Source organism: Columba livia, chromosome 9 (assembly GCF_036013475.1).
Source record: "Columba livia isolate bColLiv1 breed racing homer chromosome 9, bColLiv1.pat.W.v2, whole genome shotgun sequence".
Classification (NCBI taxonomy): Eukaryota; Metazoa; Chordata; class Aves; order Columbiformes; family Columbidae; genus Columba; species Columba livia.
Window position 1 is genome coordinate 6,563,503 of NC_088610.1, and position 16,533 is coordinate 6,580,035.

General features: G+C 43.3%; 1 long non-coding RNA gene across 1 annotated transcript in view; it reads left to right on the forward strand.

Moving 5' to 3' along the window:
- Positions 1-16,533, forward strand: part of LOC110355258 (uncharacterized) — a 100,288-nt gene that overhangs the window by 27,449 nt on the left and 56,306 nt on the right. The window contains exons 5-6 of the long non-coding RNA XR_010474615.1: positions 4,474-4,844; positions 7,191-7,370. This is a non-coding gene — a long non-coding RNA (uncharacterized LOC110355258). The remainder of the gene's footprint in view (positions 1-4,473; positions 4,845-7,190; positions 7,371-16,533) is intronic.

Sequence of the window (16,533 nt, forward strand, 5' to 3'; positions counted from 1 at the left end):
CCTTGCAGAGTGGAGAACCCTGAAAAACAAGTGTGAGAGAAATATATTTTGGGAACTGGCTTTCCTCTAGCAGAGCTTGTCGGGAGCTATCAAAGGGAGACCGTACCTCAAAAACTAGCCCTGACAGCCATCTAAGCAAGTACAGAAAACTGACTTGAACACTGATGCAAAAGCCATGTACTTCCCAAGGCAGATATCTCACAGGGAGAAGGGGACAAGGAGAATCAAACAAGAGCAAGTTCATTATTAACAAGCTAAAAAGCTAGAAGCAGTCTATTCTTCTGCTACCAGTATGGGAGAGATTTTGATTCAGGAAGATAGCCTTGGGTATGAAGCTGACAGTTACGTAAAGACTTGATATAAATGTAAACGAAACAAGAAATATATCCATCCACAGAGATAACAAACGGGCAAGCCTTTTAGCCTTTAAGTATTTCATTCCAGCTTTAGCTCACCGTACAGCACATAAAAGTAACCCTGGAATTTCTTCAGTGTTAGCATATCTCCCATTGTCATGTAAGGTAGTTTAATTTTAATTTTGCTATTTGAGTGTTATGAATAATTCAGAGTGTTTTCTCACTGTTGGCTCTGATGGATGTCCTTGGCTCTTCTTCCCTGAGGCACTCAGGGCTACAGCCTTAGTGAAAAAGATACAAGCTGGATCTGAAGAGACTGGTGTTTGAGGCAAGAAATATATTGCTCTGGCCCAGCTGAGACATGGGGCATCTGAGTTATGAGCTCACAGTGCTGGCTTATTCATAGATCTCTTTGGTCAGTGCCACCCTGAGGACCACAAGCATCTGTTCTACTCATACACACTCGTGCTATTTGTTACTTGTAAAACCATCAATTTGTGCTTAGTGCCCTGAGCCTTTGATGTGTGAAGAATTCCAGAGTTAGGGTTGCAGGCTAATGTCAGAAGTAAAAGTCACTGAGTGCATTTGATCTTAACTGCTTTTTCTTAGACTTTTCTCTGACAGTTTCTTACGAGTGGAAGTTATTTCAACGTAGGGCTGTATCTGGCTGTTGAGAAGAGCTGGAGACAGAAGTAGTGGCAGTAGTTCAGGAATTCTGAGGTGGAGGGAAAGGTCCACCCTGCAAGGTTCAACCCTGTATGGTTGAAGCTATGGGTGACTGTAGCATGCCAAGGTCCTTGGCAATATTATTTTTGAGTAAGAATAATGTGCCTGTTGTATATTGCTGCTTCCTTCTTTATTACACTTCTCTATACTTCTTGGTAGAGCTAAGACATAGGAAACTGTGTTACTACCTAGCTTGGATTCTGGTTCTGTCATTGGTTTTCATATCTGCAATATCACTTTGTGAATATTTTAGCGTCTTGACCCATAATGCTGTGACAGACTTAGAAGGGGACAGCTATAGGCAGATTTGTGAGAAAAACAGAAACAAGCTGTTGGCTAATGAAGTTTTTTTTCTTAAAGAATTGTTGTAGATAGGAGAAGGCCCTCGACCAGAGAGCTGATGAGGTAGACTTTGGACCTTCTTCAATTCCAGATGACCAGAAAATTTAATGTGTGCTCACACGGAGAAAACTCTACATGGGGACAGAAAATAGGTGTGCTTATGGCAGCCTCAACACAACCTCATCTTTCTTCCTTATGTATTTCAATTAAAAATGTGAGGATTGACCTAGGAGGGTCTCATTTTTGAGTTTGAGCTACTGCAGTATTTTTTTTTATTGTGGCTACTGAAAATGAGGGTAAGCTCTGTTGTGAGAAGTGGGTAGACCAAGAGACATCTCATCTCCCCCAGGAGGTGACTAATCCGAATTTAATCCAGGAAGATAAAAAAGCAGTTCAAGAAAGTATTTTAGCACAGGTTTAAATTCTGAAAAATATGATGGAATTTAAGAAAAAGCATGTGTGTTTATATGCTTACGTGAATTTGGGTAGAAAAGGGGGTATTTCCAAGTAACTTCCTGAGTCAGATTCTTAAACCTCATTCCTGAGAAAAAGTGGATGACAATTTTTTCCTGACTGTGAGTGGTTCGTTTGTCCTCAGTAGCAGGAGGACAAGCAGCTCTTGCTTGTCATGTTTATCCTAAATGTGACAACAGACAGTTCCTAACTGTGTAACTCTCTCTTCTCCTCCTCCACAAGGCATACTCAGTTGCCTCAGTGATATCCAACTGGGCTCCATCCCAATTATTTGTTTTTCTGGTAATCATCCATATTTCCATGCAAGAAAAAAAATAGCATTGGAATAACTGTGGTTTTGCAAAGTAAATAACTGAGCAGAAACTCTTTGCCACTGGAAAGGGAAGAAGGGAATATTCTTTTTTGAGGGGGTGTTTTCTTTCTTTTTAACCTGTATCCTCAGGTTCCATCACCTTATGCTGTGCTACACCCCTCTATGCTCCTGTGTTTTGGTGTCTTGTGACAACGACAGACAAAGACTCCGAGGTTCTGCTCAAGGTTTTGTTGGCACTGATACCACTGTGTGCTGGGGAAATACCTACAGCTCTCAGCCCTCAAATACTTGTGGATTTAGTCTGGTAGAGTTAATTTCAGATGACTTAGCTACCTGCCCTAAATGCTATTCCTGCTTTGAAAAGTGAGAGGTCTGGTTTGCAGAGGTATAATGCGCTCATGGTGTCTGATGAAAACCTCCTCTGTCCTGTCACTGCTGGTCAGCTTGGTGACCTTAGCACTTCTGAAGAACCCAAGTGCTTGGGCTTTGTGTGCCTTTGACATCAGTGAGCCCTGGTTACGTGGGAGTGCTGTTTGTGTCCATCTCTCCAAAAGGATGTTGCCCAACAGGGATATTGTATATGTGGCTTGGGACCCAGATTTTGGTTGATTGAAGATTTTCCTGACAGAGCCACTTCTCTTGATGGGTTACGTATCCTGCTTTTACTTATCACTTGCTATTCTTTTGCTGCCCATTTTTCATTTGGTTTGTATCCTGACTCGTTACTGCATCTTTGACTGTCTTATTTCTAGACCTGATTTCTGGGAAACCTTTATAGGAAGAAAACTGCACTATAAACAACAGAAATAGATGGAAGTTCTTGTATCTTCTGCAAACTGTGGTGAACCGTCAAGAAGTTGTTACAAAGGAAGCAGGACTAAGGGCCAAGATTAAGAGATGCTCCACCTTGGGCATTTGGAGAGTGCTCGTGAAATTAAAAAGGGAAACTTGAAGGCATATTTTTAGAGACACATAAGTTGTAGATAATGGTGTTGCCATGGTGTTTATTACAGAAAAGGGCTGTCAGCTTACTTGTAACGATCTAAAATAAAAATGTGTAGTAGTCGTGACCTGAAGGCCATTGGGAATCAACAGTGCTACTGATATCAAATATTTGATACTCTCAGTTCTCCTACTCTGACGCTGTGCAAAGTAATTTACAATAATTCCTTTGAAACATGCTTGAGGAGAAAGGGGTGTGATTATTAATGTTTGATAGAATTTGCCTGTGTTATTCTGGGGACAGATATCAAAGTTTTCCAGAACTTTGAAGCCATCAGCTCTCTCATAGGACTTCAAAAGAATTATAAGGCTGTAAAATATATACCTCTGACCTTCATCTCTTGGTCAGTTGAGTTCCCCTTGGCCAAACTTGGGATAAAACAAACCAATTCACCAGAGGTGTTTACTAGTTTATAACATGTGAAATGCTCTAATCATGGGCAATTTTTGAATGACCAAAAATAAAAGCTATTCAATTCCATGTAACATTGTCTGTTTACAGAATAATGAAGAAAGGATGTCTCCATAGTAACCTGTAAAGCAGGCAAGTCTACATCTTCTTTGATACAGTCTTTGGTAAACAGATTGTACATCTAGTTTAAAAAAACAAAAACAAAAAAAAAAAAAAAAACCAAAACATCAACAAAATGCCAAAATCAAACAGAAGAAAACCCCAAAACCCAAACAAACAATGCCACTTTTGGATTACTACTGAAGAGCTGCTGCGTTCAAGATCTGTCCCTCTATTTCCTGTTATTTGTTATATTTGAAGTGTTCTAAGAAAGTAAATAAATTTGAACAGATGTGAGTTGCCATTACATCAAGTTGTCTCTACCTGAAGGGTTCCAAAGGGTGAAGAGATGGGGAACTGTGAATAGCCTTCAAACACATAAACAGATACTGTAAAGTAGAAATATTCACATTGCCTGTGGATAGGGCCACAAGTCTTGGGCTTACTTTGAAACAGAAAATGTGATCAAGACTAGACATGAGACAGTATTTTCAGAGGGTAACAGGAGTTAATCTTTAACGGATTTCTGAACAAGGTTATACAGTTTTCCTTGTTGGAGACTGTGAAAAACAAACAAAACAAACACAAACATGCCCTTTACCTGCCAAAAAAACCCCAAAGTCAATGCCCAAAATAACCCAGAAATTTTTTAAGTGGAGATGACTATGTCCTAGGATGCTGGGGATGGTGTCAATGGCTTTTTGAGTTGCCATTCAGTACTGCATTCTGTGATCCGTTATGTTTCCTAGGGGTTTCTCTGAAGAAGCAAGTCTGTTGTTTGTTTTCTGGGAGAAGGATATGAAGACTGCTTGCTGGTTTCTGTGTGGTGATACTTCTGGCAGATGTGAAGTGCGTGAACCTCTCCTGTTGGAAGGGCAGATATTACGTGAAAAATGCAAGGTCCAGCACACAAAAATTAGAAAAAAAAAAACCCACTGATTGAAGGAGCAACTTCAATTGTCACAGCTGCTTTCCCTGAAAGATCAAGTTTCCTTTGGCGCTAGAGGAGCAAACTAAGCCTGCAGCACCCTGCCGGGAGGATGGTTGTGTGAAATGGACATCTGGATGGGGACACAGTCTGGAGTGACCCAGGCACCCGACTGCGGAGGTGGGATGGAAGGTAGGGGCCAAGCTGGTGGCTGGACAACCGGGTGTCCCAGTCCATTCCTTGCACTGGTGTCCATGCTGTTTTGTGTCATTGATTCAGTACACTATTACCAAACCCTCAAATTTCCTTTGCAGCTCTGGAAAGATGACTTGTAGGAACTCTAAAACCCAGCAGTTTTTCAGGCTTTAGAGGTTTTAGGAAGGTAGCCCTAGGGACTCCCTGTTTCATCTGAGCTGGTCTCATTGTCTGTTGGTGTTTTCTTAGCTGGCAGATGGACATGGAAATTTCAAAATGTTGGAAAATAATTCTAGTTGCTATTTTAAATAATAATAATATTAATAAATAAATACTTCACAAAAAGTTTTATTCTAGTGAAGTCTGACAGATGATGTCAGGGACGAACATTTTCAGATTGTGATGTTATCTGAGCATGAATCCTGATTGTTGAAAGCAAGAGGACACCTGAGCCTCTCTCCTTCCTTGTGTTTTTGATTCATGGGATTTTTTTTCCCCTTCCAGTGGTAACATCTGCATTAATTTCTGCTGCTCCCAATATCTCCTATTGCCAACCATAATCCCGAATTAATCAATAATAATCAGAGCTTCCTAGCTGCTGCCATCTGTTTTCTCAATATGGTGTTGTTTTTAAAAAAATCTCAGTTTGTGACAAAGTGCTTCCAGGGTGTGGTGTGTGAAACTGGATGGGGGCTGCAGAGCCGGCGGGCAGGGATGGGGAGAAGATGCACCCCAGGGAGGATTGATGCTCTCAGGGAACACCTCCTGCCTTCCTTGCCCCGTCCCTGGGCGCCGGGGAGGATTTCTCTCCCGGGTACCACGGTGTCTCCGGGAGATGCTCCCGGGTGCTATAGGTGACCATCTGCTGCCACCTCCTGTTCGAGCAGGCGATGGCATGTGGGCAGGGACCACGGGGGCTCGGCGCTGCCTGGTGCCTGCACGAAGCCAAAGGAGACAAGATGAGTGGATGGGAAACCACCTCCAGCCTTCAGGTGGAAAATTGCCACCACGTTGAGGCTTTGACAGTGGTGTCTGTGTGTGCAAGGGTAGAAAGGCTGTCAGTCGTCTTGGGTGATATTGCTGGGTGCTGAACTGTCTCATTGCATTTTTTTTCCTGTCTCCACCATGCAATGGCTTCATTTCTTTTTGCAGTTTGTTCTTTCTGCGTTTCTTGGCCATTCAAGTCCACCAGCCAAAGAAAGACCAACACCAACATCTCAGAAGCACTCACCGGCAATGACTGCAGGAGGAGGCAAACTGGCCGCTTCTCTCCATCCCCACAGTTCACGGCTGCTCGCAGCTCTGCTGGCCTTACCAGTCGGCTCTGGGCTGCTCGGCTGGGGCTTGAGTGCCGGAGCAGGGTGTGCCGCGCTTGCGGTGCCAGAGCCGTTTGCTGGCAGACAGGCTGTGGCTGGGGCGGCTGTCCTGCTGCTGGCCAGCCCGCAGTGACTTGCTAGTTCTGGTGACTAGTAGTTGCTTTTTAATTTGGATCTTGGTGCCTCCTTTCTGTTTTTAGGTAAAGGCAAGGGCTACTCTTTTGTCCCTGCATGCTTTTACTTCTTTGGCTTGTTCTCTAATAGCTATTGCAGCTTCCCTGCTGCCTGCGGTGACTACAAATTTGAGCTGAATTAATCCCAGACAGAGACTCAGTCCGAGGCAAACTGCTTCCAAAATGTTCAGTCTGAAAACACATGAAAGCAAGGCAGGCTTGTCTGCCTCATCCCTGCTCTCCTGGGCAAAGGTTTGTTCTCTCCCTTCAAGCAGGACTGAGAAGCCCTTGGTGTTATACTGGGCGCTGACCAGGAGGACATCGAAGGGCGAGTCTGTCTGCCAGACCTCAGAGAGCAGACGAATAGAAAGCAGCAGCGTGGCTGGCACTGACAGGTTTTGCTTGCCGGCCTGGAAGCAGCCCTTGGTTGCAGAGAGGTGTTGCTGCTCCTTCCCCAGCTGGCCCAGGCTGCTGGCCCTGCTCAGACCCTCAGCCTGCCCTTGTGCAACCCTATGCTGGCCATGTCTCATCCTGTTCAGTTATGCCTCTCTACATCTCCTAGAAGCACCAAGATTTCAGCTTTGGTTTCTCTGTATTTCCTTTCCCAAGGACTCTTATTTCATGGTGTCCTGCCTTTCTGTGCTGAGGTTTGTTTTCATGCTGCCTGGCTGTGGTCAGCATCTGCTCCTATGGTCCCTGCACAAGGGGACTTTCTGATACTAGATAACAAAATTGCAGGCCCTAGACCCTCTCTGACAAGAGCTGGGTGTTAGATCCCAAAGCAGCCACCCCTCCCATATCGAACATAAGGAAACCAACTGCCGCCTTCTTCATCTCTGGGTCTATGCATGCAGGTATTCCCCATCAAGAAAGTGGTACGGCTACCCTGTGCTGGGGACCACAGCAGAGCACACCTCCCTCAAGAAACCTAATGGCTGGTGTTCCTGGCAGGAGCTTTTCTTTGAATTTGGATGCTGCTTCTTCCTTGTCCTGAGACTAACAGTGAGGTCCCTCCAACCCCACACCTGTGACAGGTAAAAATCCTTTGAGCTGTTTTCTGTGGATTTTTTTTATTTTTATTTTTTATTTTTAGGTGGGTTTTTTTTGCTGTGGAGCTCCCCTTGCTGCCATATTTCAAAAGAGACTGAAGAGCTAGAGCAAAAAGCTCAGAAATCCCCTGCATCCTCAGACATGGTGCTGTGCCATGCAACAAGCTTTTTCTTTGGAATTCATAGATAATTGCTAGTCCCACCAAGGGCCAGTCATTTTAGTAGTGTAAAAGTCACTATGGTTTTATTTCAAGCTTGAGAAACCACTCTGTCAGACTGGGCAAATTTTACCAAGCCAGTATGTGGGCTGTGGGCACAGCTGGAGTTAAACAGAAAGAGCCCAGTTCCACAAATACTAGATTTTCTTTTACTTGGTTAGAAACAGGGAAACAAAGTAAACAAGAGAAGGAAGGGCTGGGGAAGTGGGGAAAAGGGAAGGGGAGAAAACTTCCTCCTTTCTGACAAAACTGTTTTCACCCCCTCCTTCCAAAGAGAGGTTTTCTGCCATATGGAATTTCAAATGTTTGTTTGCTCTGCCTACTTGGTTATTTACTGCTCTGAGAGTCTGTGCTGCCTTTGCTGGCATGCTCAGTCTTTCAGGGAGTCTGACGGTGTGCAGGACTGTTTTCCTATTTCTGCTAGCACTTATTTAGCAGTGAAGTTGTTTTCTGATCCAGGTTTTGTCAGAAATTCTGGCATTTGGAAACTGTAGTAGGAGCACAGTGGTGGTGGAGACCTTAAGGGAGAATTTCTTTTGTCTCTTCTAGGCAATTATAACTTCTGTTATATGCTTTGCTGTCGCTGGCATATTTGACTCATGGAAGAGAGGAAACTTCTTTTATTCCTGGGTTTTTCCAGGTAGAGAAACATAAGGCTTTGCAGAGGAGAGTCTGGAGGAGGTAGGCTGTTGTTTAGCAAAAGGCCAGGTGGAGCATCTATGGTAGACTCCTGTTTTATCATTTAAGGATCCTAAAACCTAGATCTTTCTTAACTGTCTTTGAAGGAGACAATGCCTGCTATGTGCTGGAAAGTGTCCTTTATATTTGATATTAACTAATGGGGGTGAAATTGCTCTTGATATCCCTAAGTGTTCCCCTTTGGGGGCTGGATTCCTTCCCAGCAAGTGGCAGCAGCCACCAGCAAACGTGAGTTTGACTTTGCTGCAAACTCTCCCTGCAGCAACCCGTGCAACTGTGCCAGCACTGGCTCCCTTTGTTTGGATTATTTATTGAAGGTGAACTCCTTGAGCATACAGAGCACAGCATGTTTTCCTGAGTACAAACAAGGACCCCAGAGATGTGCTGGAGGAAACGATCTCAGAGAAAAACCGTGTCAGGCACTGCAGGAAGCTTCAGGCTTCTACCTGCAGCTACTCTTGGCTACTTGTTTCCAGGCAAAAGGCAGCTTCGCTTTTTCTGAAATAGCCTTTTGGCTCCAGTAACTGGGGGAAGGATTATTGTTGTTTATGTTTTATAAAGGAGGGAGAACTGGGGTACTTGGCACTCTGTGCCTCACTTTTCCTATCTATAAAGTGTGGGTGACAATATTTTACCTTCTTTAAAGGGACGTTTGCAAGCTAATGGACAGAAAGTGCTTGGAAACTCCCCACCTCGGCAGTTGGGACACACTGGCAATCTGCCCAATAGCTTTTAGATGTGCCTTACCTAAGCAACAGTGGGTGATAAAAGGTATAAAAACATTGTCTCTAATGTGCTGACCATTCCCTTGGTGCTGTGTGGTCTGTGTATCTGCAGGGAGTGCTGCTATTTCACTATGTGTTGGGAGCCTCCTCTGCCCTTTGCTCCAGGGTGCGCAGAAACCTCCTGCGACTTTACTGGCAGAACTGCTCTTTTAGCTGACTGAGAGGGTTTGCGTGTTGCAGCATCACCACCAGCCCAAATGAAGTTTGGCTAATGGGCCATGGTGCCTGCAAGCTCTCAAAGGCCACTGTGCTCCTGCAAGCACCAGACTGGGACAGTGCCTGCTACCTCCAGCCTCTTACATGAATTACAAATGTTGACATTTTTTATGGCATTGCAATTATGCTCTCTGCTGGCTCTGGACATTTAGAACTAACCCTCTGTCATGACAGCAAGGCATTTCTCTGGATATTTATGCTGTGAGACTAGGAGCAGAATGCAACCCTGAAGGCTTTCAGCAGTGTTAACTCACCCCCAATGCTAGTATATGAGAAACCTGCCATGCTGTCTCTTCTTTGATATCTTCCCTGGATTTGTGCTGCTGCAAGGCTTCTCTGATCTCGGCTGCTAAATGACACAACCTAGAAGAGCAACGTAGAAGTGAACTTAGCAGAAAAGGGCCTCTGTTTTTAAAACCAGAGTGATCTTTGAGAAAGGAATTGCTTAGATCTTTGATGCTGCAAAAGGCCAGGCAACTGGGGCATGCAGGAAAAATCTAATTGTTCAAATAGTGGGAAGATCGAAAGACAAATGTTAGTGTCAATCTCAGGTTAATTGGAAAACATTCAAAGGTCTTTGTTTTGCTTAATTTTGAGGTTAGAAATTGCCTGGGGTTCTATGAAAGGAACATAACACTGGCAGCTCCTTTGAAATGAGCAGAAGCAAGCTGCAAAGCAAAGAAGTTGTTAGAGGGGATGTGACCTCCTCATGGACAGTTGGCTGGGGCAGCAGGAAAGCAAAAATGAGAATGGTATGTAGCTGCACAGACTTCAAAAGAAGTCTGTTGTGCGGCATAAGTTGATAGGGATGAAGACATCGCTTCGAAGATAGATTCATCCTCTGTTCATCCTGACATCCAACATCAAAGACAAGGTTGCTGAGTTCCAAGTGCTCGCCGGATGTTTGCAGAGCCTGTGGGAAGTACCAGCCACACCAGGTGTGTTGTGCCTCCGCTGGTCTGTTAGAAATATCAACAGCAGCATCAGTAGTAAACCTTGCATTGCTCTGCAACAAAAGCTCAGGTTCTTGAATTAACTGTGTGTGCTCGTTAAGGCTATCCCTTTATTTTGTTATCATTTGGTTTTCTTTTCTGCTTAAACGTAAAGTGTTTCAGGGCAGGGAGTGTCTTAGCTCACATTTGTATGGTATCCTGCAGAATGGGAACCTGCCTGTGCTACTGTGGCCTCTTGGCAGTGCTGTTTGTAACCTGTGTGAATGGGAGGGTAAGGGACTTGCCAAGGGAGTTTGGAGCCCACAGATACAGTTTCAGCTCAGGGAGTCACATGAGGAGCCTTTGGGGCTCTGTGCGATGAAGGGGGAGCGATACAGCAACCATGTTGTCTGTCCTTCTGCATATGCCTTTTGCTAGGACAGCTCCAGCTGAGCACCTCTCTGCACCATCTGCAGCAGGGCAGTGCAAGGATATTAAGACTTTCCATTTTAACAGCTTTTATAATTTATTTCTGGAGAAAAGGAAACTGTAGGATCATGGGATCCTGCCCCACTGTATTGCCTCAGAAGCATTTCAAGCCTCCAGAAATTATGAAAACTGGTAACCATATTCAGGGTTGCGTTGTGTTTAACTGCAAACCCAGCTTCAGGAGAGAGGTGGTGAGGGGATGGGAGCAGGACACGTAATAGCCAAGAGGCAAGGTCAAAGTGCCTGGGAAGTGAGCATGCTACCGGTCAGAGAGCACGACCTCCAGTAGACCTCTTGGGAGACGGAATCTGGCTGCCATTCTGAGGACAGTCCTGCAGGCTTCTTATGAAGAGCAGGAGTGTTTCTCAGCCCTTTTGGCTTGTGCATCAGTTCTGCTGATTGAAAAATCACTTCTATTGATTGAAGAACTCTTTCTTTCTTCTAGCAATTTGAGTCATAGAATAAGTGGGAAAGTGGGTTTCAGACCTCTTATTTTTTTTTTTTTCTTCCCCACTTCTGCTGTATCAAAAACTGAGACTGGCTGTTCTAGTCTGATTAACTCCATAAGTTGTGCCACCAAAATCTGTATGGTTACCCTTCAACCAAAAGCTGGGACCTCTGTTTTACCTCCAGAAAATACCCAGTCTTGAGCCAAAGACATTCAAGGAAACAATCCATCACTCCACTTGCATTGGACCTTCCCACCCAACCCCAAGTTATTGATTAAGGTTTTCTTTTCCTTCTGGATTTGGCTGGCTGGCTCAGGCTCCTACCTCTTACTTTTTGCTCTGCATTTTACCTGTGGCTTTAAGTACGCTTCCATCCTACTGAGGGAAATAGGTAATACCTGTAGGCTGTCATGAAGTTGTTTGCTGGCCTTCTCTTTTTGCTCCTGCAGTGCTTGGAAAGCTCTGGGGATGCTCATTATCATTGTTGTGTAATGGTCACAAAAGTCAACAATACCTTGTAAAAAGGCCAAAAGCCAACACCCATGTGGACTGGCTCCTTCTATCTAACAATAAACTAACCATCTGGAGAACTTTAATCTCACATCGTTGCCTTCTCCAGTGTCAACATCACTCAGGTCTTTCAGTTTAGGTTCGATGCAGACTGAAGACTGCACAAAAATTAGAAAATTCAGGGGATTTGGGGGAGGAACTCTAACACATCGTCTATAATTACAGATTGGGTATTGTATTTGTCATCTTATACTGGGTATGATTTTATAGCTGTGGAGTAGTATTACTCCTTTAAGAAGATATTCTTCTTAGCTGATTCCTTAATAGAAACGGACTGTGATTTACAGGCAAGAAAAGCATATTTGGAAAATTTACTTTGTATTTCAACTCTGTAACATGCATGCTGTGGGTCTCCAGCTTTGTGAGACTTACTTCTTGTGATAATCATGAAGTAGATGGGCTGTTTGGGAAGTCTGAGTGACCCAAAGCTACACAGAGAGAAGGTGTCCCTACCCTCTGATGGAGGCATAGCTCAGAGGGAATCAAAATCAATGTAGACTGCAGTTTCATCCAGAGCTTGGAGTGATGCCCTTTGACAAGATGTGTTGAAAACTTCCATTAAATAAATATCCATGGCTAGTTTTACAAAATATGCAAAAGAGAGGCATTAGCGAAAGCCAAGCACGTTTTCTGTGCCTTGGAAATGAATTGCCTCCAATGAGTCCTCCTAGGAAGTTTAGGCTGTTTACCACATGGAATTGACCATGCTATTATCTTTGGCAGCTAGCAACCGGTCCAGCTGTACCAGTGCACCTTTGCTAAACTGGTATTTGCTTGAAACCTGAGTGAGTTCAACTGACATTCATCACCGCTCACTTAAGCTGTGTGGTGTATTGCTCTCAGGCCCCGTGCTACTTTTTGTTCCTTGCTAAGCTCAAGTTCAGGCCTCCTGTTCCTTGGTTTACCTGGTTATGCACAAAAGGCTAAATGACTATGGCACTTAAAAAGTTGTGGGGGAGAGGAGCTGAGGGGTTTACCTAGTGTTTTAGCTTTCTTGGTTACTTTCTCTTGTATAAATTAAACCTGGATTGGTTTAGATTTGAGTCTGGTGTTATTAGAGTTACCAAAAGCGGTTTGGATGATACTCTGGAAAAGTTTCCAAAAGTTCAGGCATACATGAAAGTCTTAGAAACTTGAATTCCTGTTGCCTGAGCCTTTTACACAACTCTTGAATAACCTTCACCAGAGCATTCAACCTTTCTTAACTTGGAGAATAGCACTAACCTTCTACGAACTGAGTGGCGTGGGGTGAGATTCAGCTAATATTTGCAGAAGAGTAGGAGTTCTTTAGAGGCATGAGAGTCTTAGCTAATATTTGCAGAACACTCTGAGGTCTTGGGATAGATGCTGCTTCCAAAGGGTGAAGTGGTGTTCACATGTTCTGTCATGTCTATGTTGTTTACAAATAGAATAGAATGATGTTTTGAAGGTCAGGGACCTTGAGAACAATAGTGGGTTTGAAGCACTCATTTATTTTTACCAAGTTCAGATGCCTGGCATACACTAGCATTTCATTTATATAAAAGATCTGATCAAACATTTTGCTTGTTTAAAGGGGTTGTTTTACTTGTTTTTAGGCTGTTGAAATGTTAGATGGTAAAAACAAGCAAGAGTTCCAGATGGGGCAACTGGAAGAGAAACATGACCAAGATGGTCATGGAAAAGCTTCAGATTCTCACTTGACTGGGAGTCCCATGCCCTTGCATGTGAATCCAAACCCACTCTCTGTGCAAGCCCTTGTGCAAAGCAACATCCCATGAAGAAGTTCTTCATTGCCAGGGTAAGGAAAACCATTAACAGTTTATTTTCACCATTCACTAGTCCATTGATGCTGGGAATTGCTTGGGAGATGGAAACTCATCTGGGATACTCAACTTGTGTACAGCCAAGAAAACGATAAACACTCTGCTTTAATGACCCCGGATTTGAATGGGAGTTTCATGACTTACATTAACAGGGTGAAGAATTGCCCAGTAGTTTGATCTCATTCACTGACATTCATGCTGTGATTTTGCACCAGCAGCTGAATCTCTCTTCCCCCAGCTTCAAGTAAGAATACAGGCTAAGTCTATATTTGAGTAATGGTGGAAGACAAGGGATATAATAAATACTGTAAAATCCCTGGTCATTAATGGAGAAGAAAAAGCTGGTGTAAAAGGATCTATCTAATCAGACAGCCTATTTAATACAAAAAAATTTGTCTCAATTCCTCTAGTCTGTGGCCAGCTTTCTTGAAGACAAAGGGAAGCATAATTTGTACTGGCAAAGCTAACCCTGACTTAAAAACAGAGTAAACAGTTGGCGCGAATTGCAGCTTTTGTTTGTTTACACTTGAAGCTGTGCTAGTCACTGAGGGCTGGAGTTGCAGCAAATTCCTAACGTATGTTGCTTTCTAATTTGCTATATTGGTGGTTTATTCCCTAATGCTTAGGAATCAGAGCAGAGGTGAGGCGACTGAAATTACCTTACAGTGACCAGCTGCAACACCTTCTTTGATGGTGGTAAATGTAATATGGGATTGTACAAGGATGGTATTAGGGTGTGCTTGGTCAATCACTGCCATTCATTGTGTCAATCATTTATTGCAAGGGCTCAATTCTAAGCATTTTAAACTCCTGCTGCCTTCACTGAGGCAGAAGTTGCTTGACACCTTTCAAGGCTGTGTCCTTAGTTTCTGTACCAGCCTAAGGGATGGGCAGAGAGGCTTTCTGGAAGCAAAAAGGCAACATTGAAAGCCACTAATCTGTAAAGAATATGTGATGTATAGAGGAATGGAGCTAAGACCATGGGATCATTACTGTCTAATTAAGGACTCTTTGTTGCTGTACTGTAGCCTGCGCAGTGCTGTGAGCAGCAATGTTCTGATAGGCAAGTTCCCTGTGCTCAGATTTGGATCTTGCCAATTCCAGCTTGCTACATACTCCCAAAAACTAATCTGAAGGTTTCAGCCACATAATATTCCACCTCTATCAGTCAAATCACATGAATGTATGAAATCAAACATATAAGCACATTCATAACTGAGCCTTCATTTTAGAGGTTAATATTCAGATGGTTAAAACCCCAAGTGTAATGATTATATGATAAAACCCTTATTTACTGGCTTTGAATCCAATGCTGGGAGGCAGATCTGAGATGCTTTGCGGGCTAAAGGTAAAGACAGTAACTTGCAGAGCTGAATCCTACTTGCTATTAGATATTTGGTTTTGTTAATTACGGTCCTTTCTGTCTAATTCTTTTGTTCTGCATTTCTCTGTGGAAAGCAGCTTTATCTCCTCTGAGCAAAGATGATCAATACAGTCAAATCAGAGCTGTGCAAGAGGAATATTAGGGAGGCTGAAACCATGTGAAATGCTCTTGGGTTTGCATTTTGCTGTTGACATGAAAAGCTACTCGTGTTAAAGTTTGTGGGCTTTCAGAGCAGTGGAATATGTGAGGTCTGGGGTCTTCACACAACTCTCACACCTTCTAATAGCTTGGGAGAGACTACCAGTAGCTCCACACTTTTCCCCTCCATCTCTGTTTTTTGTGTCAGCTATTGATACTAATGCTTCATACAGAATCAGCCATTTTTTTTTCTTCTTTGTATAACACTGCTTCTAATTTGATGTAGTTTCAAGAAAGCTGCTGAAGTAACATGTGTCCAACAAGGAATCCACTTAAACGTGCTAGAAGCTTCTATAAAACAACAGATGATGGTAGTAACCCACAAGGCTCCCTGTGCTTTCACATCGAGTTCTGTTATAACAGCTCAAGACCTTTGAGATCACTTTTGGTAGCTTTCAACATTTTGTTTTTGGTGACTAAGACCATTTTATTTTTGATGCTCAGACCTAGCAGGCCTTCCCTTGTGACGAGTAGTCCTGTGACAGATGGTGAGGATGTCACAGTTGCCTTGTTGCCATTTTGACTCAGTTACTACAGAGTACAAGATGTAAAGCAAGCTAATGTGAATGGCTTTCTATGAAGGCTACACATTTGACACTGATCTGATGATCAGGAAATTAAGCAGAAGTAGTTATATTTTAGCTGTGGTCTTTTATTGTCAGGTTTATTTTACTATGCTTTTGCAGCATGCCCTTATTTTAGACAGGAGTGTTTGACCAAGCCGTAGAAAGTCCATGTTGTCCGGAGTACAGAGAAAACTTCTCAGGCTTCTGGATTTTGACTGAGATGTCATGAAGGTACATATGGGCTCTGGCTGTGGTGTGGGTGATTGGTTGTTAGAAAGAAAGCATGGGAAGGCTGGGAGACATATGGGGCACAGGGGTGCATATGAGTTGCATGGATGCAGGACAAATGCCCAAGCAGCTGGTTTATGCTGCCCTTGGTGCTAGCACCACTTCACATGGAGATGGTATTTGGTCTAGCTCATCCAGAGTTAGGTGTATATTTAGAATTCAAACCTATTTCCAATGATATTCTTTCTGAAGTGATTGCTGGATAAGTCAGTTATCTCAGTCCTCTTAGAATGGGAATTATTAACTACATGAATTATAGGCACAGAGCAAAGATGATCAAAGCAGGTGGTGCAATGGGATACCGAGATGCACAGTGTGGTTTAACACTGATGTCTGTTCAGTGTTTGTGAAATTCTTTGAAGATGGGTGATATGTTTCTAATTGATTATATTAGCAAGAGCATTATCTGGAGGGTATTTGATGGGGATTCAGGATATCTGGCTCTGTTCCTTGGTATTTCATTGGCCAGCTGAGCAAGTTAATTCCTCTCTCTGTTCCTTAATTATTCTACTATTAAAATACAAATAATCACGCATAAAAATGAGATAA